The sequence below is a fragment of the Jaculus jaculus genome, chromosome 2 (genome assembly GCF_020740685.1).
Source record: "Jaculus jaculus isolate mJacJac1 chromosome 2, mJacJac1.mat.Y.cur, whole genome shotgun sequence".
Classification (NCBI taxonomy): domain Eukaryota; kingdom Metazoa; phylum Chordata; class Mammalia; order Rodentia; family Dipodidae; genus Jaculus; species Jaculus jaculus.
Window position 1 is genome coordinate 36,173,413 of NC_059103.1, and position 18,040 is coordinate 36,191,452.

General features: G+C 36.6%; 1 protein-coding gene across 3 annotated transcripts in view; it reads right to left on the bottom strand.

The window, feature by feature from the left end:
- Dcc (DCC netrin 1 receptor) overlaps window positions 1-18,040 on the bottom strand; it is a 1,292,030-nt gene that overhangs the window by 327,164 nt on the left and 946,826 nt on the right. The gene's annotated exons all lie outside the window — the stretch shown is intronic.

Consider the following 18,040-nt stretch of genomic DNA (forward strand, 5'->3'; position numbering starts at 1 on the left):
GTTAAAGGACACTACCAAGCCATTTAGCATATGTATGCTTGTATGAACATACAGGTGTATGTATACACACCATGTGCACAGCAGTGGATTCTCGGATTCTCTCTGCTGAGCAGGGCAGCACTACTTCAGATAGAATGTAGCAGTTTGTGTTCCATTTCTTTCTGAAGGCTGCTGAGAGATTTGGTCTGGTCTATGTTTTATGCAGTGTTTCAAACCAGGGGTTGAGGTGATTAAGTATGTCACTCTACATCACTGCTAAAGAGAGTGATGGCTTCCATAGGACATACCTATGTTCTGCACAGTGCATCTGGTAAGGGCTCATGTGATGTCTGGGGTCATGAAGGAGAAAAAAGTAAGTTTATGGGTAGGAACATTTTGAGGATAGAAAGATAGGAAGCATGCTTCATTTCTGCATGTTGTTGGTTTGACCCCTGAACTATTCCACATACAGTGCATTCATGGTAATCATTAAAAGCATTGGTTCATAAGTTGGAGGAAAATTCCAAAAAAAAAAAAAAAAGTGCAGTGGAAATTTAAGTAAAATCAGGTAGAGTTGAGCAAGAAATGAAGGGAAGCATTTTCCTCCTTAACACCATCTGCCATCAGGACTTGGTATAAAAAGATGGCCAGTGCACCTTTCCTGAAGTTCAGGGAATCAGATGAATTGGAACCCTGAGATAATAATTATAGGCCTGGAGAGGTAGGTAGCAGTTAAAGGCACATGCTTGCAAAGCTTGACAGCTCTGGTTTGAATCCCCAGTACCCACATAAATCCAGATGCACAAAGTGATGCATGCATTTGGAGTTGTTTGCAGTAGCTTAACACCTTGACATGTCCATACCCACTCTTTCTTCCTTTCTCTCTCTCAATATCTCTCAAACAAATAAGTACAATATAAAATATTAAAACAAATAATTACCAAGACCCAGGGTAATTTCTTGGCATGACTTTACTTTGAATGGAAATTGCTAGGTCAAAACAGCCACAGCCATCCACACATAGTTGTGGACCTTTTGGAAATTCACAAGCTTTGCATTGGTTAGGGTTTGGTCGGGGTTAGCCAAATAAGTACCTGAATTACTGACACAAATGACATGATGAAAAGCCGGGAAGACTAGTGTCATATAGGGTTAGTATCTGAAATGATGACTGTACAGACAGAACTATGACATTGCCATATGGGAATGTTTTGTGACTACTTTAGACTCAGAAAATTTAAATATTTGTAGGGCTTTATCCCACAGAATTATTAGCTTGGCTTAAGGCAAGTCTGTTCATAAGACTGATAGGAGATAGATAAAGAAACATTAAAACCTAATAACACAAAGTAGTTTGAGGGTTCTAAATATGGTCAGTCACAAGTTCAGACACAGTGACCATTTTGGAAGAGACTTCAGTAAGAGGGAAACAATAAAGTGAAAATCAAGGGAAAGGATCCTAGTGAAAGTGTTTAGTTACCAGTGACTGAGAGTGGAGATATGAAGACAAAGAGCAGCCTCACTTAGGATGGTTTCACAGATTAAGGTCTTTAATGTGAGTTGTTTCAAGGGAAATTACAGTTTAGGGAATATGTTTGTACAAGTATATCAAATGACCAAGCCAAATAAATTAGAATTTTATACATTACCTGACATATTCCAGGGGTACAATCACACTGTATGTATTGATGTTGGATGAGTGCATAAGAGATCTGAGGGACCATCAGGGGATGGCAGTGAGATTAGATTCAGATAATATGTAACAAAGATATTTAATGAGATCTTGGATGTAAAACAAAGGTAGACATGGATAGGGTGATGGACATGCAGTCTTGCCTCCTCCATGGAACAATTCAAGATTCTCATAGGGAGTCGTTAATGTGATTGTAGGTTATGTGAATAATAATGTGATATTTGAAATGAGAATCCCCACCCTTTGGGTCTGCCTACTACTCACATGACATCTTGAAATTATGCTGAGGAGGATGACATATCAAGTATGGAGCTGACAAGTGAAGGAGAAATATTTGTGGAAAACAAGAATGTTTAACGTGCAGAAAAGAATTAAAGGAAGAAAGGGAAGATTGACACCTAAAAATCATTAGACGTGTTGTAAGGAAACATTACTAGACTCGTTAGGCTTATTCTTTATAGCAAAGGTGAATACTCAGGGCAAATAAGTGGAAGTTATAGAGAAGTAGAGTTTTGAGTATAAATTCTGAAAGCTATAACCACATATATGACAATAGATACTTTTGAGAAAAACAATTCCTCTTTGATCAAACTAGCTCAGAAATGGCAATGGAGGTATTTAAAGAGATTCAAGTATCACCTGGATGATCCAATAAGACTGTTCAAAGCCAATTGGTACATATTTTATGAACCATTAAAGTAAAATTACAGTTTTGAGGTGAAATCTAGATGATTTTGGTTATATTTTTAATGACTGTTGACAAGTCAGATGGAGAGCTGATAAAGGGATAATTTTAGACAATCTGTTTAGCAACTTGAAGATTAAGTAGAATTGTTGTAAAATAATTACATTTAAAATTTAAATCCAATTAATACATATTTAAATATCATGTTGGAGTCTCTGAAAATCAGTCCATCACATATAAAATTGCGAACTGGAAGAAGTCTCTAGTCATTCATGAAAATAGGCTTCCCCTACTACGGTACCATTGTCACAGTGCTCTGAAAAGTTAGGCCAAAGCTTACTGCATATTGGTGTAAGGTCAAGATGGAACATGGCATATTATTTATATGCTTGCTTTATTTTGTATTTATGCATATGGAACAGAGAGTCATAATAGACATGGACTTATTTTATATAGGGTTTATTATGATAGGCACAGTTATTGTACTAGGTAGTCACTTATGACTTCTCATTCAAAATGCAAGTGCACAGAAGTACATACTGAGAAATATATTTCCTCTAAATACTATCCCAGCAAAAGTGCTTATGTAGTTTGAACCAAATGTGATGTGACAGCATGATACATGCTTTTCCCTTTGGCTAAAGAGCATCACTTCCCATCAATGTCACTTTTTCTCAAGAGCAACATGTCACAGAATAAGCACGTCCTCTTATTGGTAACATCTGACTCCTGTGTGCATTGCTCTGTCAAGTTGTATCCATAGGAAAATTCTTGACATCCATGTCCTCAGCACTTGAAAAATCCATTCTAAAAATTAAGTGGGAGTTAGATAAAATAATTTTTGAAAATAGTGTATCATTCTATTTCCAAATATAGTAAGCAAATATGCATTTCCACATAACACTTTCAGGAAAGCCTCAGAGTTTATGATGTTATCCTGCATGCAAATATGTCTAAAAATTCACAAACTTAATAATATTTATCAACAAAAAAGACAGGTGAAGAAAACTTATACTTTTTATCGGGTATTGTAAAACTCAATCTTGATATGCAGAATCTTATTTTATCACTTTAAATAAATATTCTCAAAGCAAGCATTTCTTCCCTTTACATATATTTAAAAGTAACAAAAACAAACTGACAGGTCTATTGGCTTAATTTTCCACAATTCAGATATCTCACTTTAGATATAAATTTCACCCATTTAATTATAAGATGTGTTATGGAATTTGATTATCAAGTTGTTAAATAATATCCACATAATTACTGTGTTCTTAAATAAAGCCTAATAAATTCAAGGCCACATGACACACACATGAGGAAATGTAGAATTTCTACATTAAGTTCTGAGGCCACAAGAAACAATTATTTTCTAAATAACATGAAAACTCTATCATTTCATTTTGAAATGGGAATAATCTTTTGCTAGTGAAATTATTTTTATTCATCATAAAGATATTATTAAAATATTGAGAAATTATTCAACTTCATAGAGTACTCATATGCCAGTGAAAAATATGAAAGTGTAGGTTATAAACAATGGACAGAACATGAATAAATGAATTGCTGAAATAACTGGAAACTGCAGTTCCATTTTGCACAATAGTCACTCTACTTCATACATGCAGAGGTGTTTATCATTTGGCAATTCTGGTGACTAAGGAGTCATTCACTGGACTAAACAAGACAGATTGTCCCATCTATCTATCTATCTATCTATCTATCTATCTATCTATCTATCTATCATCTATCTATCTATCTATCTATCTATCTATCTATCTATCTATGTGTGTGCATATATACATATATATTTTTTTCATACGAGATGAGAATAATTTAAAAGATAAAAACCTGAGGACAAACTAATTATCCATGTCTATTCCAGTTAATTTCCCTAAAAAGAGGAGGAAATTCTATAATTTTCTAGTACGTTTTTTCTTATTTTTCAATGCTACAGATTGAATCTGAAGCTTTGTGTATGGTAGCAATGTCTACTTGCGAGATATATTCTACCCCCAAAAAACTTTACCTTCTCATTCCTTCTTATTGTTTCTCCTTTTTTTATTTCATGTGCATAAGCACAATAAAGTCAGATTAGTTGCTTTTGTCTTTCACAAAACATAGACTTTTTTCCTGAGGTGCCTCAGACTATAGAAAGAACTGAAGGAAAGTCTAGGAAACTGACACTCCCAGCAGTCTTCCTTTCCAGGGGTATACCAGGAGATACTCAGAATGGCTTCCTTGGAGGCAAAGCCCTGCTTGGTAGCGTTTGCTGAATTCTGTGGTCTAAATGCACAGGGGCTGATCCAAGGTAATGGCAATGGCATCATGGAAGCAAAGTTGAGAAGAGGTATGGTGTACTTGGCACCCACATAATGACTTAACAGGCACTGAGTTGAGAAGAAATGCAGTGCACCCCACACTGATGTAATGACTCACAGGCCCAGAATTGGGAGATGAGTTGTCCTCCACCTCCATAATGACCTCATAGGCACAGATTTGAGATGTGTGGTATACTCCAACATATAGACCCAATACCTATAGTAAACTATTCTGACACAATGAGAACATGTATACTAACATATATGATAAATTTGTGTTCAATATAACTTAGACGTAAGTTTCCATCATTAATTTTAATAAAGTCTGTGTTGAATCGTGGCCTATATGTCATTGACTCCCAAAAGGATTAAGTTAGTTCTTCAACCAAGGCAAAACAACTCCAGAATAGAACTGCCCAGGTATCTGTAAGTTTGCATATCATGCCGAGATGGGTTTCAGTAAATTCAGCACTAAATGTGTGTGAAATCCACTTATTTAGTGAGATGTTGCTACGGAAGTATGTGTGGAACATCTTCATCTACACCATTGTGCTATCTGAGAACACAAACTTTCTGGCTGGGAGAAAGCTGGAATCAGAAATGTGTTTGCTGTGTATAGAAGGGCATTTTGCCTTTTGAACAAGTCCCTAATTTCAGAGATACTGATGTTTGAGAACTTCAAATGCAATCACCTCGTGTCAATTCTGTTCTGGCTCAGCTGCAGTCAGCTGATGTTCTGGGACTGAAGCAGTGAATAGACTCAGTGCGTGCAGCAGCCAAGGCTCGGGTGCTTGGATCTGTTTCAGCATATACCAAAGGAGGTTGGCTGAAGTACTCGTACTCACCCCTCCCTAAATAATAGGCAAGGAACAGCCATCTGCCTCCATTTTCACAGGAGAAGAAACGAATGCTTCTGTGGAAGCAGGAGCTGCTTGATTCTTGGTGCTTTCAATCATCAACTTCCCCACTGATTGCTTCTGTCATGGAGGTGTGGCTGTCGAGCCACTAAAGGTCTCTAATTAAACTGGTGGAGCTAAATAATGACTGTTGTGTGCAATACACTCAGTTAATATTGTTTATTAAAACAAATAATAAATGACTTAGCAAACTAACAAATATGAAACAATTAACCCAATGTTATAGAAATAATCATTGTCATTTTCTGTTAGCAGATAAAATTTTCAAAATGAGAGAGCATTTGAAAAATTTTAAACTAAAAGTAGCTTCTTTATGTCCTATATTACTTTATCAGTATAGTTTTATGCATTGGTATCCAAATGAAACACAATATGGTTTTCTTTGTGATACGAAAAGAAAAAAAAATTAAAAATACTGAACTTTAGACCGCTTTGGAGAAATATAGATTAATCTACAACTATGTTGCATGCACATGTACTCATATATACACAGGGATATATTTTAATTTTTTATTTTTACTTTTGTAAGCAGAGAGAGAGAGAGAGAGGGAGGGAGAGAGAGAGAGAGAGAGAGAGAGAGAGAGAGAGAGAGAGAGAGAGAGAGAAGGCATACAGAGAGAGAATGGACACACCAGGGCCTCTAGCCACTACAAACTCCAGATGCCTGTGTTCCTTGTGCACCTGGCTTACATGGGTCCTGGAGAATTGAACCTGGGTTCACAGGAAAACACCTTAACTACTAACCCATTTCTCCAACCCATATATTTTAAGTTTTTAATTATTATTTATTTACAACAGAGAGGACAGAGAGAGAGAGAGAGTGGGGGGGGGGGTCCCCAGGGCCTCTAGCTGCTGCATACACCAGATGCACATGCTACTTTGTGCATTTGGCTTTACATGGGTATTGAGGAATCAAACCATGATTTTTAGGCTTTTCAGGTAAGTACCTTAACCAACGAGTCATCTCTCTAGCCCATATTTTAACAATTTAATATGTGGCATCAGTTTGCACAGACATCCCTGTTGCATGTGTATGCTTACTCACCCATATAAAAATAAAAGAAACATCTATTTAAACACTGTTTATTCATTAAAACATAAGAAGGAAAATCAAATAGATTTTCCAGAAAATTGAGAGATCTTTAGAAAGGAAGATCTTGAGTTACTACTGAGAGGCGGGGGGGGGGGGGGGGGGGGAGACGGGGGGTGGAATTTTTTAAAACCATTTTTTCTAGGAAAAAGTATTTATAGAAGAAAAGTTATTTCTCAATCTTGCATTAAATTAGATAGGATAATTGACCTTCTGAAATCTCAAATTGTTCTTAAATATGTTCTTAATTACCAGTTGATACATGTCTTTCATTGTACTCGAGAAATCTCTTTAATCAGAAGATTTATTTTCATTTTTTTAAGTATTAGATATGGACAGATATTTTATGTAAACAACACATGTTGGTACTATCCTATCCCTCCTCCCTGCCTCTTTTCTGAAAAAGCCTTACACATTGGGGTACAGGTTAACCCCATGGGGATTGTGGGTCATGCATTATGGGGCAATAGTCAGTTATTTAACAAAATGTTTGGGAAATATGAAGATGATAATAGATGCTGCTAATTTTACAAAAAGGCCTTTGAACAGCATGAGTCAGTCATGCTTTGGACAGTATTATATGACTAATACAGGTCATCATTTCCTGTGAGACAAAGATACTGATCTCAATCTGAAGTGCATTAAGAATACATGAAAGCTAAATGAGCCTAGTGTGCTTTCTTGTTTTGTTTTGTAAGTTTGGTTTCATTTACTTTTTGTTTTGTTTTGTTTTTGAAACTGAGTACTCTAACACACCGGCTATCCTGAAACTCATCAAGAAACCTAGGCAAGCCTCTAACTCAGGGTTATCTCAAACTCAGCTTCTCAAGTGCCACATTTGGCTTTTTATGATTCTCAAAGGATTTGGAGGAAGATATAACAAACTCAAGTTTGGTTACTAAAAAGCTTATACCTTAAAGTACATATATCTAACATTGTTTCACCTAATAGTTCCGGACCAATGCTACTAGATAATTAGAGCCCTCATTTCTCTGCCAGAAAGACTTGGCAGCTAAGGTAGGGGCTCTGTGATACTAATTTTCCCTCCAAACTTTTTATAGCACATTTATTTTATATCTTGTAATTGAGGGGAAAAACTTAATTACATTTGAAAATGCCTCAAGTTCTTAGACTTGTTTGCTAATGTTTACTCAGGTATCAGCTTAACTCTCTAAACAATCTGCAGTTCTGAGATGTTTCCCAGGGTTATCAGAGATATACGCAGAATTGTGAAATATATAATCTATATAGGTTAACTCTGGGAACTTATGTAACTGAGGTATATTGCTTACTTTTCTCATCTCTGTAACAACATATCAGACAATAAAGGAAGGAACTGTTTATTTTGGATCAGATTTAGAGGGATGCGTCCATTGTACTTTGACTCCATGTGCTTGTAAAGAACATTATAGTGGATGGTGCAAAAGAGGACAGATCTTCACTTACTGGCAACCAGAAAACATGGAAAGAGATAGGAAACAACAAGGAATACAAAATCTACAGTGCATGGTCTATATCTCCCAGCACAGCACTTTCCCCCTACTATTCCAGAACTTCCCAAAATAGCACCACCATATATGCATAATATGAACCAATAGGGAACATTGCATATTTAAACCATAAGATCAGGAAAATTTGATTTTCTGAATTGTTCAATCTTCTTCCTTAGCACAGTGAGATTCAACAATTTCTATGTTTCCTTCTCATAGTCCTTATATCTATAGGATGGTGAAACTGTCTCCCACCTGCTCATATGAATGTTACCTTCTGCTTGTGAGGTAATTCTATGGGGAACGGAAACTACTTGAAGGCCAGGCTTGGCTTGTTTTTACTAGGATAAGGCGTTATACCAACTAGGCCTTGTATTCAGATGAATACCTTCTGAGGAGACTGGATCAAATCACAGTGCTGCACTCATCCAGCTTCTGTTAGTCTTTGAGGTTCATTGTTTGGCCTCTCTAAGTCTCAAAATTCTTTTAAAAGTAAGAATTATCACATAATTCATTGACCTAACCATTTTCTAATTGTCCTTCATCAATCCCCACCCTGATGCCATTTTTTCCTATTCTAAAAAAAAAAAAAAAAGAGTTTACAGAGCTCTCCATTCAGTTCACTTATTTTCCCAAACCTCTTAACACATTGTATTCCCTTTCCCCTGACAAGGTACCAAATAGCATATCCTCCAATTCTGTGCCTATGGAACTCCAGCAATGAAGCAGCCAAACGCAAACATTTAGTTGTATTGGCCAGTTTCACTTTAAATTACCCCTGCACGCAGAGCAGGTTAGTTCATACGGCTCAGCAATTGCAACTGCGGTTGCAGTCAGATTTACACTGCTGGCAGAAATCACCCGAACAAGAGCAGTTTATGGGGGAAAAAAGGCTTATTTTAGCTTACAGATTGGAGGGAAATTTCCATGATGGCAGGGGAAAATCACAGAGGGTGGACATCACCTCCTTGCGAACATAAGGCAGACAATAGCAAAAGGAGAGTGTGCCAAACACTGGCAAGGGGAAACTGGCTATAATACCCATAAGCCCACCCCCCCAACAATGCACCACCTCCAGGAGGTGTTAACTCCCAAATCTCCATCAGCTGGGAACCCAGCATTCAGAATATCTAAGTTTATGGGGCACTCCTGAATCAAGCCACAACTGCATAAACATAATGCATTTTTTTCTGTCACCTGGGGATAGCTACTTCTCATCTTTCCCCTGTGTTCTTTAGACCTCACTGCTTTCTCCTGGAAGCCCTTGAAAGTGAGTATGACCTTTGCTTGATAATCTTCCCACATTCAAAAATACTAATATGTCTATACCCTTCTCTGCTTTTGTTCTTGCCAAGACTAAGCTAACTGTACTCTTCTTTGTCTACTAGGTCTTATGCCTGAATAATTAAGTCTTCCAAACTGTTTCATGCATTATTTTTTCCCTCTATCCTGCATTAGTTCTCAAGTTTTGCATCTCAGAAGTTCAAAACAAAAATAACTATGAAAATAAAACTAAAATTCTCCTCAAGAATTTTATTCTCTCCTAAAAGTACCTCTTCCTTCCTTCCTTCCTTCCTTCCTTCCTTCCTTCCTTCCTTCCTTCCTTCCTTCCTTCCTTCCTTCCTTCTTTTCTCCCTCCCTCCCTCCCTCCCTCCCTTCCTTCCTTCCTTCCTCCCTTCCTCCCTTCCTCCCTCTCTCTCTCTCTCTCTCTCTCTCTTTTTCTTTCTTTTTCTTTCTTTCTTTTTTTGCTTCAGAGGAAAATAACCTAAACCATCTACTCCCTGAATACTCTTTCTATCTATTTAAAATTCCTTTCATTGGCAGTAAGCTTATTGCTGTTTTACTGTATCCTTCATCACATGGAAGTGTTAGCCAGTCCATTCCTGTGTAAACTCTTCTATGATTACCTTCCATGAAGCTCTCTTCTTTGCTCAGACAACACTCGCTGCTTACCAGATGCCCGATCTGTAAATGTGTTGAGTACCAAATTTCCTTTTAAAACTTTTGCCCTGTGAGTTAGCTTACCAGCAGTGCATTAGCCCAGGTATGTATAAAGCTGTCCCTATCTCTATTGATGTCTGAGCTTCTGTGTCATTACCCTAAAAAATCTTGTATGACAATCTCATTAAAGCTAAATCCTCAAGGCTGTTCTCTACCACACAGCTATGGTTAGTAATCTTCCCAGAACCTACTGTTTTCTTGTGTTTCTTGTTTAATCATATTTTTTTTTGTTTTTACATCTATTTTCCTGTTCTAAAGTATAAGCAATTCCTAGGAGAGGATATTTAATTGCTTTATTATAATCTTTTACAACAGTAAACATAGCTTAAAGTTGGTATTCCAGTAACTAATCTAAGGAATGATACTTACATTATTACTACAAGGGAGAAATAAAGGGTAACTGAATTGTGTTAAGCACTGGGCACAGAATACCTCAGGAATGTTAGTGACTTCCATTACTAAAATTGTGATCTGTTGCTCATTAAATATGAGCCATACATTACTATATTGAATACATTACTCATTTTAGTTAGGTATGGGTTTCACACCATTAATCCCAGCACTCTCAAGGTTGAAGTATGAGGACTGCCATGAGTTTGAAGCCACTTGGGAAGCAGTGAATTCAAAGCCAGGGTACACTAGAGTTAGACCCTGCCTCAAAAACTAAAGAAAAGATAAAAATTTTCCTCATATTAATTGGTTAAATCTCTCAGATTAAGTACAGTAACTTTTTCTAATATAAACATACTTAAACATATACTATTGACTGTTTTTTCCATGCTAGGGAACATATCAAAATCTCTAAAATCAAATCACAAAATGCTTTTTTTTTTTTTTTTACACCTACAACAGGACTGAATTTATTCATGTTCCCTGACTAATCAACCATTTCAACCATAAGGGGAACTTCTATGAGTGAAATTAAAATCAGAGACCTTATCACCAGGCCCAGGTTCATTTAATTTACACCCATTATTAAAACCTCCCACTTTTCAGAAATGTATGACTTGAAGGAAATCTCATTAAACTTCATGGAAAGGCTAAAGTTTTGCCTGTAAAGCCAACCAGAAATGGGCCATTACAAATGTGTGTGATAAAATTTAAATTACAAGGTGATATTAAAGCAAGACTAGAACTCAAAAGACGATGATATTCTATCATATACTAAATATCTTTGTCAAAATCTTTTGTATAATATACTAAACAGCAATGAGTCTAGTAAATTTGCAAAGGGCAAAATGCACTAATCTGAAGACAAACACAAAAAAATGATAAATTTTAGGTATGAAATACAAAAGATTAGAAGATCTTAAAACTCTTATTAATTTCTATTTATATTACTCAAAAGATCATATTGGTAAGAAGATTCATTCATTTCTCCAAGTAATTAAAAATCTCATAATAGACATCATAACTAACTCCCAACCCCTTATTCTACAGCCACACCTAACAGGAACATGCTTAAAAAGTTCTTCTTAATTTCTAACTTTTTATAAATTTCATTTCTTTCTTTTTTTAAAAAAATATATTAAAACCGGGCATGGTGGCGCATGCCTTTAATCCTAGCACTCGGGAGGCAGAGATAGGATCGCCATGAGTTCGATGCTACCCAGAGACTACATAGTGAATTCCAGGTCAGCCTGGGCCAGAGTGAGACCCTACCTCGAAAAACCAATATATATACAGTTAATGTCACTGTACATTTAAAACTCGTGAAAAAGAGTTTGGGGATGTAGGTCAGTGGTGGACCTTTTGCTTAGCAAGCACAAGGCCTTGGGTTGTATATCCAGCACTGTAAAAACTATAAACAAGCAAAAATAAATAGATTAAAAAGAAGTGAAAATGATGATTTTATATAAAATCATGTCTTTTAAGAAAGGAAATAATGTAGCAGAATTTTGAAAATGGATTCTACCAAAATTATAAACTAGAGGTTCATTCTAAGGAACTTATTATAAACTGCTTGATTTTAATGTAATATAGAATTTTATATCCAGCTTAAGTCATTCTATAAATTCTTCATAAAATAAAAAGTTTGAGGCATAAGAGCCATTAGAAAATATTCTTAACAGTTATTCATCCAACTCTATAGCCTATCTAAAACTTTCAAATAGTCACTTAAACAATCAACCATTAAAATAAATACAAGGTATCAATATCTACTTGAATCAAAATGATGGGTAACTCAGGTGAGATCCTATTTTAAAGCAGAAATGCTGTATGTATGATTGAGAGCAAACATAGGCATCCTATTTCTGAGAAGAACCATTCTAGTGCTTAAATTTTCCATCATTAAGCAAATACAAGTTTCCAAATTATTTTTTAAATACAACCATCTGTATTTAGAATCTGCCTATCTTTTCTGCTACACAAAATTTATTTCAGAAACTCATTGCTTTTGTGAGTGGCAATTCATATATCTGGCCCCAGAAAAATCAGTGGTGAAATTCATTCTATGAAGCTGCTTTGAGAACAAGCACAAGAGGTTCTTCTGGGGCCTCCTGAGGTCTTTATGGGTTCAATTTTTTTTGTTGTTGTTGTTGGTTATTTTTGTTGTTGTTGTTTGAGGTAGAGTCTCACTCTAGCACAGGCTGACTTGGAATTCACTATGGAGTCTCAGGCTGGCCTTGAATTCACAACAATCCATCTTTATCTGTCTCCCAAGTGCTGGGATTGATAGTGTGCACCACCATGCCCAGAATTTTTTATGTCTTTAAAACCTGTCAAAGAGAGATCAAGAGTCACAGGAAGCTTGTTCAGAAATGGGAGATGAGACTGGAGTACTTGTGTAAAGAGCGTATCTCTAGAATGCCTTGATACAGCAGGAAATAGAATAAATTCACAATCCCTTTGCACAGCCAAGAGAAGACAACCATCACATCAGCAAAGAAAAGAAACATAATGAAGCACAAAGTAACAGCACAGAGGACTTGCGAATTTATACTGTAACTGGTGCTAATTCATGTCTTCCATCTCTCCAGTTGTTCCATTCCTCCTCAATATGTCCTATGTAAGTGTTCTCTTTAGTATCCACTTGGTAAGGATTTGTATAGATAAGAGATAAGATACCTCAAGTCACACCACATTTTCAGAAGTATGTATCTCTGCAGGTACCCAATGGTGTTTTTGATTTAATATTCTTTTTCAGGAGGTCAGAGTTAATATTATATTTTATAAAATTACCCTATAGAGTTTCAAAGATTGCTCAGTGATTAGAGGTACTTGCTTGCAAAGCCTGACAGTAGATATTTAATTCCCCAGTACTCATGTAAAGCCAGATACAGAGAATAATGCATACATATGGAGTTTGGTTGCAGTGGCATGAAGCACTGGCATATATATATATATTCCTTTTTTCTCTCTCTTCCTCTTTCTTTGTTTCTTATATAAATAAGTAAAAAATAATTAATAAATGTTTGGACTTTTGATTTAAGGCTTCTAAGCTTTCTTCAATTTGCCTATTAAGATTTCTGTTTAAAGATAAAAATACTGAAAAAAGAAATGTGTAATTCCAATCATACATGTTTCTTGCTCTAAGGAATTTTAGACAGTATCTCTTCAGTCTTCCCCATTTTATCAAGGAGGAATTATTATCAACTGTTAAATCGTTAGATTCAATGTGATGACATGAATTGTGAGATTTTTCTTAAATATTTTCATATTAATCTGTTCTCTATTAAGACACTTTAGGCCATATGGTATCATACAAGGTACATGGAGGGTACAGTACTGATGTTGATAGAGTGAGGGAAAGCAATGCAGAGTAACTGTCCAAGTCTCAAACAACTAGGAAGAGAAGCCATGCATCGCAAGTCCTGGCATGCTGTAAATGGTCTTGTTTCCACAACTGTAGAACCGGAAAACAGCTAAATTGGCACTCACATCTATGCTGCGTGCTGTATACTCTTGTCTTCATATTCAACCTAGCATATTAAGTTGTGATCTTTTTGTTCAAACAACTGAATTTCAAGGTAAGTCCAAGAAGATTATCCTTATAAGATATTTTCCTAAAAGACAGTTGTACTGAGAACAAAATTTATTTTTCCAAAATAATTTTAGTATGAGATATATTCAACTCATTATTACCTATTATCACCTGAAATTGAGTATGAATATGTCAAGCCATTATGCTTAAACAAAATGCGGATTCACAATGAGCCTTTATTACAGGATTCTAGTCTAGTCTGATTTCCTCATTGTCCAAGCAAGCCATAGTACTAGTTTTTAAAGTATGATACAATATTGGAATGTCCTTTGGCTCTTTGATCTACATGTATAAAGATTTGAAGTATGATTTCTCCATCTAACTGCCTTACAGATGGCTGCAGCATAAATAGCTATAACTTGCCATTTGAACTTATAAAATATCCTTTGAATGTTATATATAGAAATCCTGCATACCTTTCTGATAAATACTAGCAGCATCAAATGTCCTCATTGACTGTCACTGATCTGGTTACTTCATAGGTTACAAATATGTTAGAGAACAGATTTTCTAAATGTGAATCTGTTCTTTTTATCTTAAAGAAAAACCTCAAGTTAATAAATAAATATGACAATCTCATTATTTTAACATGTACAATATTTATTCAACTACAGTATTTCCTTTTAAATATAGCCTGTTCCTTGAAATGATAATATTCTAAAGTAAGCATTATTATATTTGAGAACTTTTCAAGCAGAAATTATTAAAATGGAATATTGTAATATGCTCTGAATCAACATATTGTGAAGGCAAAACCTAGTATTTTCATCACCTAGTTTTTTTCTGAATAAAAATCCAGGGGAAAGAACTGATACTTCATAATTCCATAGAAACTACAAAATAATGCCACACAGTGCAGAAAGAAAAAGAAAAGAAAAAAGTAGAGCTGTTCCTATACCCATCCCATTTGTTCTGAGAGGTGAATGAATAAGTCGGAATTTCCAACAGTGCAACGCTCCCAAAAACAGCTTCCAGAGGATAAAGGAAGGAGTAGCCACATCTGCTCATGGAAAACTTTGTACATATGCAAGAATATGAGTGGAAATATTTTCACAAACATCCATGTCTATTGAAAAATTCAATTTTGCAACCCAGAAATACAGCCTTCAGAAAGATAGCAAATCTGTTTTCAATACAGTTAGCATCCTAGGTCATTCTCTAATACCTTATTCACATTTCGGAAGAAAACATCCATCACTCTCTGGATTACACTTTTGAAGGACATGAGCATCCAGCACAAAACAAGTTATATATCAATGTCAACATTTGCCTTCAAGGAAGAATGTAGCATGAAGAATCTAGTAAGTAACTAAACAAGAATAGCTACAGTATTTTTATTTTACACTCTAGCCATGTATATGTAACGATTCTTATCACTTCCTGACTATGACTGGGTGATAATTTAGGAAGAGAATGTTTGTGCAAATGAAAGTGTCATTTTGGTTATGTTAATTTGTAGTTTCATTTCATTATTGCACATTTTCTGCTAGACTACATTGTATTCATCATTCAAGTATATATTTGTATCACTAGTTTTTATCTCAGAGACCACTTAAAACATGAGGACAAGAATTTTACAGACATATTATTAGTTCTGAAATACAATAAACTTATTTGCCATAGGTAAATGTGATTAAGGTCATAAAACATTACTTCATTAGAGATGTTTTATAAAATATATCACAGGACTGTGCCTGAAATAAAGTAATTACTACTGATAATAAATTAGATTTCTTTGCATATGTCATCACTTTCTCACAGTGAGCTAATAAGAAAGGCATTGACACTCGTACTATTTAGATTCAGAGACAGTTTGGGGAATGCTTTATGCTTAAGTAAAGTCATATAAATTATTAGAAAAGGAAAACTAGAATTAAAACTCACTAACTTTCTGTAAGACTCAGTTAGCATCACTGTTGCTTCCCAGGAAAATTGTTTAGAAATATCATCATCCATTTTAGTAAATAAAATCTTAAGCAAATGACTGAGGCTATAGTAATTCTTTTCTAAACTAAATGCCATCTGGTGACAACATTTCACTGGATCAATTTGCATTTGGTCTACAACTCTAAATAGTACTAGCTTATTTTCTGCTGCATCACCTTTGAAGTATTATCAGGTTTATTAAACTAGCTTACTTATCTTTGATAAAACATAGTCTGAGTAAAACTGTTTGAACGTCAATAACTTTGTTTTTTTTTTTTTTAATTTATTTATTTGAGAGCAACAGACATAGAGAGAAAGACAGATAGAGGGAGACAGAGAGAATGGGCGCGCCAAGGCTTCCAGCCTCTGCAAACGAACTCCAGACGCGTGCGCCCCCTTGTGCATCTGGCTAACGTGGGACCTGGGGAACCGAGCCTCGAACCTGGGTCCTTAGGCTTCACAGGCAAATGCTTAACCACTAAGCCATCTCTCCAGCCCTCAATAACTTTTTAAAGACAGAAAACATTAGTGAACAGGTAGCATTACTTTGAAAAGACACCTAATGGTTCTGTTACATGGGAGAGCAAGATGGTCAAATATCACTTCAAATTGGTCTCCTAAGAAGTACACTTTCTTTAGCAAGCCCTTTCAACTATCCCATCTAGTATATTAGTAGATATATGCTTCTATTATTGAATTTAATAAGTAAAAGAGATATCTTTGTCTCCTACTGGAATAAACCTTAACCACCATAAATGGGTAAAAATCAAATGTTCTAGAAAAAAAATATAGGAATAGAAGCTAATTGAAATTGTTTCAGTGGAATCCAAGAGCCAAAGGCATTCAATTGTGCTCATTGAGTAATAAAAGGACATTTCCAGATACACAGGCCAAAGCCCCATGCTCACTGGGAAGTGTGGAAACACTGGTGCTCATTGTGCTGAACCAGGACACTTATCACACATGCAGCCCCATCCTCACTGGGAAGTGAGGAAACACTGGTGCTCACTGTGCTGAACCAGGACACTTATCACACATGCAGCCCCATCCTCACTGGAAGTGTGGACACACTGGTGCTCACTGTGCTGCACCAGGACACTTATCACACATGCAGCCCCATCCGCACTGGGAAGTGTGGAAACACTGGTGCTCACTGTGCTGAACCAGGACACTTATCACACATGCAGCCCCATCCTCACTGGGAAGTGTGGAAACACTGGTGCTCACTGTGCTGCACCAGGACACTTATCACACATGCAGCCCCATCCTCACTGGGAAGTGTGGAAACACTGGTGCTCACTGTGCTGAACCAGGACACTTATCACACATGCAGCCCCATCCTCACTGGGAAGTGAGGAAACACTGGTGCTCACTGTGCTGCACCAGGACACTTATCACACATGCAGCCCCATCCGCACTGGGAAGTGTGGAAACACTGGTGCTCACTGTGCTGCACCAGGACACTTATCACACATGCAGCCCCATCCTCACTGGAAGTGTGGACACACTGGTGCTCACTGTGCTGCAGCAGGACACTTATCACACATACAGCCCCATCCTCACTGGAAGTGTGGACACACTGGTGCTCACTGAGCTGAACCAGGACACTAATCACACATGCAGCCCCATCCTCACTGGGAAGTGTGGAAACACTGGTGCTCACTGTGCTGAACCAGGACACTTATCACACATGCAGCCCCATCCTCACTGGGAAGTGTGGAAACACTGGTGCTCACTGTGCTGAACCAGGACACTTATCACACATGCAGCCCCATCCTCACTGGGAAGTGAGGAAACACTTGTGCTCACTGTGCTGAACCAGGACACTTATCACACATGCAGCCCCATCCTCACTGGAAGTGTGGACACACTGGTGCTCACTGAGCTGAACCAGGACACTTATCACACATGCAGCCCCATCCTCACTGGAAGTGTGGAAACACTGGTGCTCAC